The sequence below is a fragment of the Chlorocebus sabaeus genome, chromosome 6 (assembly GCF_047675955.1).
Source record: "Chlorocebus sabaeus isolate Y175 chromosome 6, mChlSab1.0.hap1, whole genome shotgun sequence".
Classification (NCBI taxonomy): domain Eukaryota; kingdom Metazoa; phylum Chordata; class Mammalia; order Primates; family Cercopithecidae; genus Chlorocebus; species Chlorocebus sabaeus.
The window spans coordinates 4,636,668-4,653,017 of NC_132909.1; the positions used below are offsets into that span (position 1 = coordinate 4,636,668).

The 16,350-nt window shown below is 46.5% G+C and overlaps 1 non-coding gene across 1 annotated transcript; it reads right to left on the bottom strand.

The window, feature by feature from the left end:
• Positions 1-11,154: 11,154 nt before the first annotated feature.
• On the bottom strand, positions 11,155-11,261 carry LOC119621828 (U6 spliceosomal RNA). Its single transcript, XR_005238425.1, has one exon. It is a non-coding gene; the product is annotated as a U6 spliceosomal RNA (small nuclear RNA).
• Positions 11,262-16,350: the final 5,089 nt, after the last annotated feature.

Below are 16,350 nucleotides of genomic sequence, written 5' to 3' on the forward strand. Positions count from 1 at the left end.
GGACAGGCCTGGTGTGGTGGCTCGCCTGTAATCCTAGCAGTTTGGGAGGCCAAGGCAGGAAGATTGCTTGAGCACAGGACTTTGAAAGCAGCCTGGGAAACATACTGAGGCCCATTTCTCTACAAAAGATTTAAAAAGTAGCCAGGTGTGGTTGTGTACACCTATAGTCCCAGCTACTCTGGAGACGGAGGTGGATCACTTGAGTCTGGAAGGCGGAGGTTGTAGAGAGCCAAGATCACACCACTGCACTCCAGCCTGGGCAACAAGGGCGAAACTCAGGTCTCAAAAAAAAAAGAGTGTTGGGGCAGAGAATCAAGGTATGGGAGTCATGACTGCAAATAGAGAGGACTCAGTGGTGGAGATTTTAGGGCAGTCTCACAACCTAAATGTGAGGCTCCTGTGACCACGGGGAAGTGAACATGGGAAGACAATACTTAGGGAACTCTGTGAGGACTTCCCATCCTGAGGATGAAGGGCAGGGCAGGGCAGGGGCCCTGGAGCTGTTTTGTACCCCAGGGGCCACCCATAGATGGAGAATGGATTAGAGTCTGGCCACACCCACTCTATGCCCTCCAGCCTCCTCCCTGAATTTGATTTTCCTAGCTTCTGTAAATGCATTTTTGTTTTCTTTTTCTTTTTTTTTAAGAGGACATCTGGCTTTGTCACCCAGACTGGAATAGCATGATCTTGCCTCACTGTGACCTTTGTGCCCTGGGTTCAAGTGATTTTCCTGCCTCAGCCTCCAGAGTAGCTGGGATTACAGGCATGCAACACCCTACCCAGCCAATCTTTTTTTTTTTTTTTTTTTGAGTGGAATGATCTCAGCTCACTGCAACCTCTGCCTCCAGGGTTCAAGCAATTCTCCTGCCTCAGCCTCCCTAGTAGCTGGGATTACAGTCGTGCGCCACCACGCCCGGCTAATTTTGTATTTTCGGTAGAGACAGGGTTTCTCCATGTTGGTCAGGCTGGTCTCAAAAACTCCCGACCTCAGGTGATCCACCCACCTTGGCCTCCCAAAGTGCTGGGATTACAGACAGGAGCCACCATGCCCGGCCCCCAGCTGATTTTTATCTTTATAGAAACAGGGTCTCACTATGCCGCCCAGGCTAACCAGTCTAGTACAGGCGCTCACCAGCAAAGCCAGCTAATTTTTAAAATTTTTAGTAGAGATGAAGTCTCACTTTTTTGCCCAGGCTGGTCTCAAACTACTGAGCTCAAGCGATCTGCCTGCTTCAGCCCCTTAAAGTTCTGGGATTACAGGCATGAGCCACCGCACCTGGCCTTCGAATAAATTTAAACTTATAGAAAAGTTGAAAAGGTACACAAAGTTCTCTATGTTCTCCCCCCAGTTTCCTTTAATGTCCACGTTTTACATTAGACTTGCCACAACTAGAAAATAAACAATACCATTGTCCCAATTCCAGAGCTTATTATGATTTCCCATTTTTCCATTTTGTCCCAGGTAGAATCTCTCATTGGGATTCCTGGTCATGTCTAAGACCATCTACCCTATTTCTGTTGCTCTGTTTCATTCTATTGCTATTACAATTGTCTCAGGTGTTTGCACGTTCATTTTCTCTCTCCTACTGACTGATAAATGCTCTGCAAAGACAGAGACCTGGTACATCCCCTTTAAATTCTGGCTTTCCCAGTGCCCAGAACAGGGCTTGATTTCTGACAGGTAGTGTAGTGGGTTTGATTCCTGCACAAAAATCTGCTTAACTGCAGGCCTGGACTATAACTCTAGAAGGGTGGAGACCTAGTCTCCCTCCCACCATGGTGTCCCCAGTACTAACAGGGAACCTACCCGGAAGCCCAGTCAATACTCTTGAAATGAATGACGGGCTGAACAGAGGTTAATATCACAGACAAACATCATTTAATCTTGTAATTCTCAATCCCAGTTGACACATGGGGGAAACAAGCTCAATGCTGGCATGATTTGTCCCTCCTCAAGCAAACAAAAAACAAAACATGGCGGAGAAGTGGAGAAGCCAAAATTAAAACCCAGGAGGCTAAGATATAGCCTTTAAAGCTGAGCTTAATTAACCCTAACCACGGGTGACAGAGCTATGCTGCCAGCCTCGTCTCACTTCACCCCAGATAGGCAGGTCATTTGTTAATTTATTTTAAAAATGTTTTAAAAAATTATTATTGTTTTTTTGAGATGGAGTTTCACTCTTGTTGCCCAAGCTGGAGTGCAATGTTGTGATCTTGGCTCACTGCAGCCTCCGCCTTCCCGGGGTCAAATGATTCACCTGACTCAGCCTCCCAAGTCACTGGGATTACAGGCACTCACCACCATGCCTGGCTAATTTTTAAATTTTTAGTAGAGATGGGGTTTCACCATGCTAGCCAGGCTGGTCTTGAACTCCTGGCCTCAAGTAATTCATGCACCTCGGCCTCCCAAACAAAGTGCTAGCTTACTTCAGCCTCAAGCTCCTGATCTTAAGGGATCCTCCCACTTCAGCCTCCTGAGTCAAGCTGTTGGGATTACCAGGAAGGAGCCACCACACCCAGCTAAATTTTTTTTTTAGTTTTAGATCTCCCTGTGTTACCCAAGCTGATCTGGAACTCCTGAGCTCAAGCAATCCTTCCATCTCAGCCTCCCAAAGTGATGGGATTACAGTCCTGAGTTACCACACCCAGACGATTACTAGAAGAGTCAATGTTGTCACCACTCCCTAATTTCTGTATGTAATATCCTCCCAACCAGTATACCCTACGCCCTCCACTCAAGGTTTCTCCACTTGGCCAATATCCTTTCATCTATTCAATTCACAATTTAAAGCCACCTCTTCAAGAGGAAGCCAGCACCCTCGTACCCAGGTGATGGCCCCTGTCACAGTAGCCTATAAATCTGCTCACGGTACAGTACAATTGACGTGGAATCATCAGTTGCAGTAATTATCTGTGCACGCCTTTGCTTAGTATTTACCTCCCTGGGGTTATTAACACACCTATATGCATGTGGAGAACAATGATTTTCCCCTCCCAACATGGTCTAAGTGTCTGTGAAAGGTAATACTTTCCTCAGTTTGACTCCAGACTGGAACCTTGCCTGGCCAGAGCCAGGTCCTCAAAATGAACATTAATTGGAATACAAAGAAATAACAAAGAATGGGCAGGAGGTGGAAGAGCATCAGGACAAATAGCTAATGGCTGGCGGGGCTTAATACCTAGGTCGATAGGTTCAGCAAACCACCATGGCATGCATTTACCTATGTAGCAAACCTGCACATCCTGCACCCAGAACTTTAAATTAAATTAATGAAAAATGAAAGAAAAAAGTAACAGAATGAGGGCCTGGCGCAGTGGCTCACGCCTGTAATCCCAGCACTTTGGGAGGCCGAGGTGGGTGATCACTTGAGACCAGGAGTTGGAGACCAGCCCACGGTCAACGTGGCGAAACCCTGTCTCTAGTAAAAATACAAAAAATTAGCTGGGCGTAGTGGCACGTGCCTGTAGTCTCAGTGGCTTGGGAGGCTGAGGCACTAAAATCACTGGAACCCAGGAGGTGGAAGTTGCAGTGAGCCAAGATGGTGCCAGGGTACTCCAGCCCAGGTGACAGAGTGAGACTGTGTCTCAAAAAAAAAAAAAAAAAAAAAAAAAAAAAAAGGAAGAAGGCTGGGTGCAGTGGCTCCCGCCTATAATCCCAGCACTTTGTGAGGCAGGTGGATCATGAGGTCAGAAGTTCGAGACTAGCCTGGCCAACATGGAGAAAACCAATCTCTATTAAAAATAAAAAAAGTAAGTCGGGTGTGGTGGCGGGCGCCTGTAATCCCAGCTACTCGGGAAGCTGAGGCAGGAGAATCGCTTCAACCTGGGAGGCGGAGGTTGCAGTGAGCTGAGATCGCTCCACTGCACTCCAGCCTGGGGACAAGAAAAAAGAAAAAAAGAAAACAGAATGAACGAGCCAAAAGCTTTTTAATGCAAATTTGGAAGCTGGTGGAGGGTGTGGGAAACCTGAGAGGCCTGCAGGGATCAGGGCTATTACAGGTCTGATTTGCAAGACACTGAACTTTACTCAGTTCAATTCAATTCAACTTTACTCTAATTCCATGGTCGCCCCACCCTCTCCAAACACTCCTAAATACTGGCGCGTGCTCTCTGAATAAAGTTTACTTTCTCTCTTCTTCCAAATACTCAGCCTTCAAAGAGATGAATGGATTTCTTTGTGACACTCTATTTACTGTTTTAGAACCTTTCTTTTTTTTTTTTTTTTTTTTTTTGAGACGGAGTCTCCGCTCTGTCGCCCAAGCTGGAGTGCAATGGCCGGATCTCAGCTCACTGCAAGCTCCGCCTCCCGGGTTCACGCCATTCTCCTGCCTCAGCCTCCCGAGTAGCTGGGACTACAGGCGCCCGCCACCTCGCCCGGCTAGTTTTTTTTTTTTGTATATTTTTAGTAGAGACGGGGTTTCACCGGGTTAGCCAGGATGGTCTCGATCTCCTGACTTCGTGATCCGCCCGTCTCGGCCTCCCAAAGTGCTGGGATTACAGGCTTGAGCCACCGCGCCCGGCCAGAACCTTTCTTATACATTATTCACTCCCTAAACTCTTCATTCTTTCTGAAAACCTTTTCTGGATCATCTCGGGGCTATAATCCCATTCTGTGGAGAGCAGGGAATTTTTTAAAAAGTCCCCAATCACTTTTTAGCCTGGGGCAAGGCAAAACCAAGGGAAGTTGGGACAGAGAAATTCTTCCTTTCTTTTTTTTTTTTGAGACAGGGTCTCACTGCCTCCCTAGCTAAAGTTCAGTGGTACAATCAAGGCTCACTGCAGCTTCAACCCGCTCCTGGGTTCAAGCAATCCTCCTACCTTTTACTGCCAAGTAGCTGGGCCTACACCATGCGTTGGTAATTTTTTTATTTTTTGTAGAGACGGAGGTGGAGGTTCACTATGTTGCCCAGGCTGGCCTTGAACTCCTGGGCTCAAGTGATCCGCCTGCCTCAGCCTCCCAAAACGCTGGGATTACAGGTATGAACCACCTCAGCTCACCTCAGCTTTAATACTGAATATTAAGCTCTTTGAGAAGTTGGATGTATCCATTTTGTCCACCAAGGCATCCAGATACTTAAAAGGATTCCATGTGTGTTTTCAGTTCTGGGTTTAGAATGTCTTCATCTACATGAGGAAAAGCACCTCCACTTCCTGTGTTTGCCTCAAAAGTCACCTTCGATTTGGTGATTCCTCAAAGTTAAATATCACTTCAGTTAAGTTTAGGGGGGAGAAAGTTAAACACAGAACTACAGAATTATCTGCTGGGGGTGGTGGCTCATGCCTGTAATCCCAGCACTTTGAGAGGCTGAGGTGGGCAGATCATGAGGTCAGGAGTTCGAGACCAGCCTGGCCAACATGGTGAAACCCCATCTCTACTAAAAAAAAAAAAAAAAGGTTAGCAGGGCGTGGCAGGCAGGCGCCTGTAATCCCAGCTACTCAATGCAGGAAAGTCATTTGAGCCCAGGACGTGGAGGTTACAGTGAGCTGAGATCACACCACTGCACTCTAGCCTGGGTGACAGAGCAAGACTCTATCTCAAAAAAAAAAAATTTAAAGTTTGATTTGGTACTATCACGGAGATCATAACTAAAAATATATATATACACACACACACACACACAATTAAACATAAATAAATAAATAAATAATAAAATAAAGTTTCCCCAACTGATATTTGACTTCATATAATTCAGTTTCATTTAAATGAGTTCGGAAGCTTCTAGGCTGTGGCAAGGGGCTCCCTCTCCTGGTTAAGATCTGCCAGCTCTTACAATTTCCTTTTCAGGTCTACAAACCACTCTGCCCTCGTGCAGCCATCACAGCCCTCCCTGCTTATCTCAAGACATACTCTAGGTTAACCGGTGAGTAGAGCTTTACTGAGCTGTGTGCAGAGAAAACAAGGAGAATTACAGCACAGAAAGAAACAACGGAAGCCTGGAAATTCATCAGGTTTAATGCATTCTCTGGAGTCTCACGGACTGTCCTTTGGTGCTTTCCACCTTTTTTTTCCTTACTCTCCTATCCAACCTCTCTCACCTTGTAGCCCCATCTGTACCTGCCGTGATAGTAGGACCCATTCTCTCCTGAGCAAGTCTGATCTACCTCTTCTCAAGATTCCAGATCTCAAACAACTGCCATCTCTGGTTCTCAGTCCGTTTTGCATTGGAACAATCTTTACACACCAGAGGGGATCCCTTTTTAGGTTGCTATGCCCAACAGTTCTCACTTTATCTTCAATTCTGATTCCAGGCTATGCTCTGGAAATTGTCTTTTACAGGTATAAGACAGAGAAAGGCTATGCAAAGCTGCTGTGACCAAGAAATTAAAAGATCACTACATAACATGGCTACATAATATCTACCTTTATCTATTTACTTTTTTTTTTTTTTGGAAATGGAGTCGCACTCTGTCACCCAGGCTGGAGTGTGATGGCGCAATTTCGGCTCACTGCAAACTCCGCCTCCCGGGTTCAAGTGATTCTCCTGCCTTAGCCTCCTGAGTAGCTGGGACCACAGGCGCCCACCACCATGTCTGGCTAATTTCTGTGTTTTTAGTAGAGATGGGGTTTTACCATGTTGGCCAGGCTGGTCTCAAACTCCTGACCTAAGGTGATCAGCCTGCCTTGGCCTCCCAAAGTGCTGGGATTACAGGCGTGAGCCACCGCACCTTGCCATGGAGAGAGTTTCCATAAACAAGACCAAACCCACGTTAACATTGAGAAAGTGCCAAAAACCTCCAGAGAAAGTAATGGAGGGAAATGGACCAGATGGGACCTTAGGGAGCTGCTGGTTCAAGATCTGCATAAAATAAGATGAGAAGTGGCTGCTGACTTGATTAGTCAATGAATGCAACGCCCCTTCGTCCTGATGCCGTTTCGCTATGAGAAAACGCAGGCCACATCTTTGTGGAGAATGCCAGCATCACCTAGGCACTGAAGAACGTCAGTGGCAAGATTTGGGATGAGCATAATAAAAATATCAACCTTTGTCAACCCTGCTGATATGTCCTGCAGAGAAAGCTCAAGTCGGAAAAGGCAAAGCAGATAAAGCTGATGGTGACAAAGCGATGTGATTCCTCCCAGTACAGTCTTGACAGCCAGAGACTCCCCTTTGACCCAGACCTGGTGACCAGTGACTCTAAGATGGCATCGAAACCTAGAAGTGCACGGCTGCCTTTCTGCACGTCCTCCAAGACAATACGCCTGAGGCGGAGTCTGTAGGACAGATGGACACGGGAAAGGGCTGGAACCAGGAGACATGCGTGCAGACAGGAACTTCCTGTCTACCACTTTCCCGGACAAACAAGTCTAGCAACATAATCTCCATCCTGGAATTGTTCCCCAAGTTTTCATGCCTGGATGGCCAGCCATCATCCAGACCAACTCTGTGTGGTATTGAAGCCCTCAAAGTTACTCATTTGCAAGGGAAGTTTCTTTGGATCTAACATGCTGCAAAATCTGCTCCTGCCATTTCTGCAGTAATATTGCTTGATCTACGTCTACGGAGATTGACAGCGTCTCCTAGCTGCTTACCATGACGGGGCCTGCCTCTGCCTGACCACTCTCACCCAGAGAAACCAGCCTGGTGCAGGTACTTCAAAAATGCCTGGAAGGCTAGGTATGGTGGCTCATGCGTGTAATCCCAGCACTCTGGGAGGTCGAGGGGGGTGGAACACCTGACGTCAGGATTTCAAGACCAGCCTGGCCAACATGGTGAAACCCTGTCTCTACTTAAAAAAAATTTTTTTAAACATACAAAAAAAAAAAAAATTAGCCAGCGACGTGGCATGAGCCTGTAATCCCAGCTACTTGGGAGGCTGATGCAGGAGAATCGCTTGAATCTGGGGTGCAGACGTTGCAGTGAGCCAAGATCCCACCACTACACTCTAGCCTGGGTGACAGAGTGAGACTCCATCTCAAAAAAATAAAATTTAAAAAGACCAGCACAATCAACATAGTGAGACTCTGTCTCTATAAAAAAATAAAAGAGAGAGAGTAGTGGTATGTTACGCCAAAAAAAAAAAAAGTAATTAAAAAAAGAAAAAGCAGCTGGACGTGGTGGCTCCTGCCTGTAATCCCAACACTTTGGGAGGCTGAGGAAGGTGGCCTGAGATCAGGAGTTCGAGACAAGCCTGGGCAACACGGCAAAACCCTGTCTCTATTTAAAAAAAAAAAATACAAAAATTAGCTGGGTGCAGTGGCTTACACCTATAATCCCAGCACTTTGGGAGGCTGAGGCGGACAGATCATTTGAGGTCAGGAGTTCGAGACCAGCCTGGCCGACATGGCGAAACCCCGTCTCTACTAAAAATACAAAAATTTGCTGGACGTAGTGGCGGGTGCCTGTAATCCTAGCTACTTGAGAGGCTGAGACAGGAGAATTGCTTGAACCTGGGAGGTGGAGGTTATGGTGAGCCGAGATTGCACCATTGCACTCTAGCCTGCGCAACAGAGCAAGACTCAGTCTCAAAAAACGAAAACAAAAACAAAAACAACTGTGGTGGCTGGCATCTGTGATCTCAGCCACTCAGGGGGCTGAGGTGAGAGGATCACATGACCCCAGGAAGCAGTGGCTGCAGTGAGCCAAGATTGCACCATTACACTACAGCTTGGGCAACAACAAAGTGAGAAACTGTCTCCAAAAAAAAAAAAAAAAAGAAAGAAAGAAAAAGAAGAAAAGAAGAAGATTCCTTCTCCAATGATAGGGTGGAATGGCACAGGGCGTGTATCTTACTATGAGCCCATGCACTGCCAGATCTCCATCTTGCCGCTGATGGCACGATTAATGCTGCATGCCAGCACTGACTGGTTTGGACCAATTGCTAGATCTCCTTTGTAAATACCCAACATCCTGCTCTTCTTTGAACTGGGTTACCTTGGTGACTGTACCTATGGTGTGTCCTGAAGGCAGTGACCTTTCACCAATGTCCACCCAGGGAACTCGTGAGGAGAATCTGGGTGGTCTGGAGATGGAAGTTTGGAGAGGATTAAGGAGGGTTGCTGCAGAAGGCAAGGGCAGGTGTGAGGCCACTTTAACAAGATGGAGTTCTAACAAGGAATTCGACCCCCAAAGACAGAGAGAGGAAAGTCCTAGGAGTCAGAGGAGACCTGACTTCCCATTCTCACTGACACCTGACACCCAGGGAGCTCTTGCTTTTCTTTTTTCTTTCTTTCGAGATAGGGTCTTGCTTTGTCACTCAGGCTGGAATGCAGTGGTGCAATCTTGGCTCACTGCAACCTCTGCCTCCCGGGTTCAAGCAATTTTCCCGCCTCAGCTTCCTGAGTAGCTAGGATTACAGGCATGCACCAACATGCCTGGCTGCATAGTTGCCCATAGCCTAGGCAACAAAAAAACAAAAAAATAAACCCTGTTTGTCCTTTTATTTCAATGTTTAATTTATGGAAAACTAGAAAATACCCCTTTAAATTTAGTCAGCATGTTCCCACACAGAGTTTTTTTTGCAAGATTAATTTTTACAAACCTTCCACAACTTGTTCAAACCGTGAGCTTATTCTTATCTAATTTAAAAATCACATAACCTTCTAAACTAGGCGAAAAGTTACATTCTCCTGCCTTTTTAAAATCTTTTACCAAAAACATGTTTCACTCTTCTCACACACTTTCCACGTAAAACTATTTTTTCAGTAGTTTCAATCACATGTTATAACAGTAATGAGCAACTTTTACTTTTAGAGGCTTAAATTTCCTTTCACAGTCGTTTCACGACTTTCCCAGACCATCTACAACATGCTTTGACTTTCTGACTTGTCCTTAACATCCCCCTTTTGAACCAACCAGTTACTTTACTTTAGAACAACAATTTACCATACAAGATGCTTTCTTATAGACCAAGGAGTCTAACATATACACAAGTCAGTGGCTCACATGAAAGCTGCCATGGTGCAATGAAGGTGAAGGTCAGCGTGCGATCCAGCGGAGGTGGGATCCTGTGGCCTCTTCATTCCACGGAGGGTGCACCAACTCACCTGCTGCGCTGGGTAGGCGGAGCACAAGCACCTGTGGTTTTTTTTTTAATTAAAAAAAAAATCTCTTTTCTTTATAATTTTTGCATAGATAGAGTGCATGGCTAATTCCACATGTTCCCAGGCCTTATCTAGAATCTAATGCTCCAAAGTAGGTAAACTGAACAATTTTCAAAAGCCTAAGAAGCAGTTGATGACCTTAAAGCATTGAACAAACCTAATATCTGACCTGCCTGATTTAGATTAAATGTCTTCATTTTCCCCAATCATCTTTAAAACTTTTTATTTCCCAAAGATTACTAAAGTTATGTGAACTAAAAGGCATTAGTTTTTATTGTTCTTTCAAAATATTTGATTTAGGTATTTGTTTATTTATTTGAGATTACTGGCTCTAGGGTGGAGTCCTTGGACGAACAGGACCAGGAAAGCATGCCATTTCTAGGGCCCAATATAATAAGTGGGCACAGAAGAAAGGCAAAACAGATCTTCAAAAATTAAGGGTCCCGTTTTTATACCAGATCCCGAATCCCAAAAAGAACAGAGCCTTAGATTTCTGAAGGGGAATCTATTGATTTCAAATTCCTGTGGTTCCATGAGGAAAACAGGTTTTTTTCCAAAATGGCGTCTCTGGTGCCTCCTGTTTTTCCCAAGGAGTCCCAGGCAGTTAGAATTTGAATATACACATTGCCGGGCACGGTAGCTCACACCTGTAATCCCAGCAGTTTGGGAGGCAGAGGCGGGTGGATCAGGTCAGGAGTTCAAGACCAGCCTGGCCAACATGGTGAGACCCTGTCTCTACTAAAAATACAAAAATTAGCTGGGCATGGTGGCGGGTGCCTGTAATCCCAACAACTTGGGAGGCTGAGACAGGAGAATCACTTGAACCCGGAAGGTGGAGGTTGCAGCGAGCCGAGATCGCGCCAATGCACTCCAGCCTGGGTGACAAGAGTGAAACTCCATCAAAAAAAAAAAAAATTGAATATATACACACACACATATATATGTGTATATATATTATATTTTTTAATTTATATATTATACATACTTATATATATATATATTTTTTAATGAAAACCACAATTTCGTTATTGGGTGCCACCCGTTTTTGCTTAGATTCACATGATTTCCTTAGTGCTAGTTTGCAGATACAGAAATGATCTTGCCAGGCTGCACAAAATATGGAATGCTTCATGAATTTGCATGTCATCCTTGTGCAGGGGCCATGCTAATCTTCTCTGTATTGTTCCAATTTTAATATATGTGCCGCTGAAGCGAGCACTACACTTTTATTTTTTATCTTTAATTTAATTTAATTTAATTTAATTATTTTTTTTTTTTGAGACAGAGTCTTGCTCTGTCACCCAGGTCAGAGCGCAGTGGCGTAATCTGGGCTCACTGCAAGCTCCGCCTCCTAGGTTCAAGCAATTTTCCTGCCTTCCTGAATAGCTGGGATTACAGGCGTGCGCCAACATGTCCAGCTAATTTTTTTTTTTTTTAAGTAGACAGTTTTGCCATGCTGCCCAGGCTTGTCTTGAATTCCTGACCTGAAGTGAGGCCTGCCTCAGCCTCCCCAAGTGCTGGGATTATAGGCATGAGCCACGACGCCCAGCCAAATATCCACTTTCAATGTACCTGAGTTTTAACTATAGCGTTTGTTTAAAAAAGTCCTTTCAAATCTTTTATTACCCAACCTTGGCTAGGCCAAACAGCCAATATTTCTGTGTTCTATAATGGAGAGGGAAGAGAATCAACACATGGTAAAGGTCACACCAGAAAGTACTCGTTGAGTAAGCCGGGAATGGAACCCTGAACCTGGCCCGCCTTTGTGAAAAGAGAAAGCACGGTCACATGGTTAGGAGGTTAAGCTTCCAAGGACATGATTGACCAGTTTACTGGGCCATCTTGAACAGGGGCTTATGGGGCCCTAGGCACGCATTTTATCCCAAGGTACCCCTCTTTGTGACAGAATACAGAAAGACACAAAGCACACCAGATGTATTATAGCTTAAGACCAGCCAAAGAATTCTTTTTTGTATTAATCAAAGCATTATGGGAGATAAACAGTGATTTTTACCGTTCATTTAACCAGTTTGCACAGAGACAGAGAGGCCAGAGTCTGACTGGTAAGAAATACTTTACCTTTTGCCAGCATGCCAGGCTTCTGGGTTCCCTTTGCCCAGGTGGCTCTAGTGACCCTGCTTGCCACACTATAGTCCTGAGGACCAAGCCTGCCGCATCATAAAAGAAATTCTTTTCTGTTTTATGGAACCTCAGGCAAAAACCTTTTAGTTTTGCAAGTTGTCACCCAAGGGGTTGCATGGGGTAAGCCAATTAACATTTTTCATTCTGGCGCCAAAGCAAAATACGTGACAAAACACAGACTCTAGCCACTCTGCTTAGCACCCAATATTGAACTTGCAAGGCTCAAACTTGCTCCCAGCTGGGCCCTGTCATCTTTAACTCATTTTTAACCAAGGGGGACTTTACTGAGGGGAGGGCCTCTAACCCGATCCCATTCTTTACTCAGGTAAAATGGACCCCATTACTTATCCAAAGTCAGCCAACGGGTGCTGCGGTCTGCTTCCTTTGGATCAGGATAGGAACTAAGCTGAAAGATTAGCAGATTTAACTTTCGGGGGCCCTCATTTTAATTTTTTAATTTGTATTTATTTTTGAGACGGTGTTTTGCTCTTGTTGCATAGGCTGGAGTGCAATGGAGCAACTTCGGCTCACTGCAACCTCAGCCTCCTGGGTTCAAGATTCTTCCGCCTCAGCCTCCCAAATAGCTGGGATTACAGGTGTGTGCCACCACACCTGGCTAATTTTTTGTATTTTTAGTAGAGACAGAGTTTCACCATGTTGACCAGGTTGGTTTCGAACGCCTGACCTCAGGTGATCCATCTGCCTTGGCTTTCCAAAGCGCTGGGATTACATGCGTGAGCCACTGCGCCCAGCCATTTTTATATTTTGAGAGCGTCTCACTCTGTCACCCAGGCTGGAGTACAGTGGTGCAATCTCCACTCACTGCAACCTCCGCCTTCTGGGTTCAAGCAATTCTGGTGCCTCAGCCTCATAAGTAGCTGGGACTACAGGCGCAAGCTACCACGCCCCACTAATTTTTGTCTTTTTAGTAGAAATGGGTTTCACCATGTTGGCCAGGTTGTTTTCCAACTCCTGAGCTCAGGTGATCCACCCACCTCAGCCTCCCAAAGTGCTGGGATTACAGGCGTGAGCTACCACGCTTAGCCAGATTTTGCCATTTCTGTAACTCTTTGCTCCTTCCTGTGCCTAATGTATATGCGGAAGGAGCTCAGTTTTTCAGAATTTAAGGATCCCATTTTTACCTAAAATATTCGCGTTACTCTCAGCTTCCCTTGATTAACCCACCCAGGAATTTTTTTTTACTACCTAAGTGCACAAGAAAAATGAAACAAAGGGGTAGAACATAAACATCCCCGTTAATTTTTAAAAGCCAAATTTTACATCTCCTGCAATATTACCATTTGCTACCAAGTTTCTTTCTGACCCAGTCATAGGTAAGAGGCCTCTACCTGGGTCCAAGCCAGTTAATTACCAGATCAGATCCGTTCCCGGAACCAGTCCAGTTTCTGTCATAGCTTCCAAACCCAGTTTGGATCAGATATTTGCTCAATGAAACTCGGAGAGCTCAAAACACAAATCTGCGGAGCTCTGAAATCCGAGAGGGAACTTACCCACAATCCCCAGCCACTCCGAGAGGTCAATGGACACAAGAGGGTTCCGCAGGCACCTTGCGTGTTCACTCGGCGCTCCTGAAGGTCCCTAGAAGCTCTACTTTGGACTCCGCTTCTGACACCATCTGTTAAAAGAAAAACTTCAGCAGAATTAAATTTAAAGGGGTCCAGGTACAGTGGCTCACACCTGTAATCCCAGCACTTTGGGAGGCTGAGGTGGGCAGATGAGGTCAGGAGTTCAAGACCAGCCTGGCCAACGTGGTGAAACCCCGTCTCTACTAAAAACAGAAAAAATTAGCCAGGCGTGGTGGTGGGCGCCTGTAATACCAGCTACTAGGAAGGCTGAGACAGGAGAATCACTTGAATCAGGAGGCGGAGGTTGCAGTGAGCAGAGATGGTGCCATTGCACTCCAGCCTGGGGGACAGAGCGAGACTCCGTCTCAAAAAAATAAAAATAAAAATAAAATAAAATAAAATAAAAATAATAAAATAAAATAAAATAAATAAAAATAATAAAATAAAATAAAATAAATAAAAATAATAAAATAAAATAAATACAAATAAAATAAAGTAAAAATAAAGAAATCAAATAAAATAAAATACATAAAATAAATAAATGTAAAGGCATTTAACTGAACAATGAACCACTCGCAAGTCGGGCAGCTCCAAGAGTCACGGCAGATTCAGACGAACTGCAGGGGTGCCTCGTGGTCAGAACAAATTTATGGACAAGGAAAGGAAAGTGACATACAGAAATCGGAAGTGAGGTACAGAAAGAGCTGGATTGGTTACCGCTCAGCGTTTGCCTTATTTGAACACAGTTTGAATGCTCAGCAGCCTGTGAGTGGATGAGTACAGTTGCTGGGCTGCTGGGATTGGCCAACACTCAGTGGCGGTTACAGGCACATGAAACGTAAGCTAGGCATTTTTTTTTTTTTTTTTTTTTTTTTTTTTGATATGGAGTTTCGCTCTTGTTGACCAGGCTAGAGTGTGCAATGGCGCAATCTCGGCTCACCGCAACCTCGGCCTCCCGGGTTCAAGCTATTCTCCTACAGGCATGAGCCACCACGCCCGGCTAATTTTGTATTTTTAGAAGAGACGGGGTTTCTCCATGTTGGTCAGGCTAGTCTCAAAGTCCCTTCCTCAGGTGATCCGCGCGCCTCGGCCTCCCAAAGTGCTGGGATTACAGGCGTGAGCCACTGCGCCCGGCCTAACTTAGGTTTTCCATCTTTTGTACCTATTAAGTTAGGTTGCAGTTCATCCACAAGGACTCAAACATAGAATTACGGAGTCCTTCTCAGGCCATATTTAATTTGCTTTAACAAAAAAGTCTCAACAAACAAACAAACACAGGGGTCTCACTATATTGCCCAGGCTGGTCTCTTAACTCCTGGTCTCAAGCGATCTTCCTGCCGCGGCCTCCTACAGTGCTGGAATTGCAAGCCTAAGCCACCATGCCGGGCCTGGCCTACCCTTTTTTATTCCCCCCAAGACAGAGTCAGGCTGGAGTGCAGCGGCACAATCTCGGCTCACTGCAACCTCCGCCTCCCGGGTTCACCAATTCTCCCACCTCAGCCTCCCGAATACCTGGGACTACAGGTGCCCGTCACCACACCCTGCTAAATTTTGTATTTTTCCGTAGAGACGGGGTTTCGCCATGTTGGCCAGGCTGGTCTCAAACTCCTCACCTCGGGTGATCCACCCGCCTCGGCCTCCCAGAGTGCTGGGATTACAGGCATGAGCCACGGTGCCTGGCCTGGACCCCTCTTAACTGGTGCTCCGATACGAACTACCACGCCCAGCCTGGACCCCTCTTAATGGGTGCCCTGATGCAAACCACCGCACCCGGCCTGGACCACTCTTACTGGGTGTCCTGATGGGAACCACCATGCCCAGTCTGGACCCCTCTTAATGGGTGTCCTGATGGGAACCACCGTGCCCAGCCTGGACTCCTCTTAACGGGTGCCCTGATGGGAACCACCGCTCCCGGCCTGGACCCCTCTTAACGGGTGCTCTGATGCGAACCACCGCGCCCGGCCTGGACCCCTCTTAATGGGTGCTCTTATGCGAACCACCGCGCCCAGCCTGGACCCCCCTTAACGGGTGCCGTGATGGGAACCACCGTGCCCAGCCTGGACCCCTCTTAATGGGTGCCCTGATGGGAACCACCGCTCCTGGCCTGGACCCCTCTTAACGGGTGCTCTGATGCGAACCACCGCGCCCGGCCTGGACCCCTCTTAATGGGTGCCGTGATGGGAACCACCGTGCCCGGCCTGGACCCCTCTTAACGGGTGCTCCGATGCGAACCACCGCGCCTGGCCTGGACCCCTCTTAATGGGTGCTCTGACGCGAACCACCGTGCCCGGCCTGGACCCCTCTTAACGAGTGCTCTGACGCGAACCACCGCGCCTGGCCTGGACCCCTCTTAATGGGTGCTCTAAAGCCGCAGTTTCCCAAGGTCTAGCGGGCCAGATGGGCCCTGGGCTTCCTGGTTGGATGAAGGGCTGTGGCTGCAGAGCTTTCGGCGGATGGGGTGCGGGGAAGGTGGCGATACTTCCAGGCAGCGGGCGAAAGGGAAACCCGTTAGCTAGGGGCCCATGGCCCGGGGGACATCATGGGATATACATACCGACCTGCCGCGTTGGCACCGGAAGA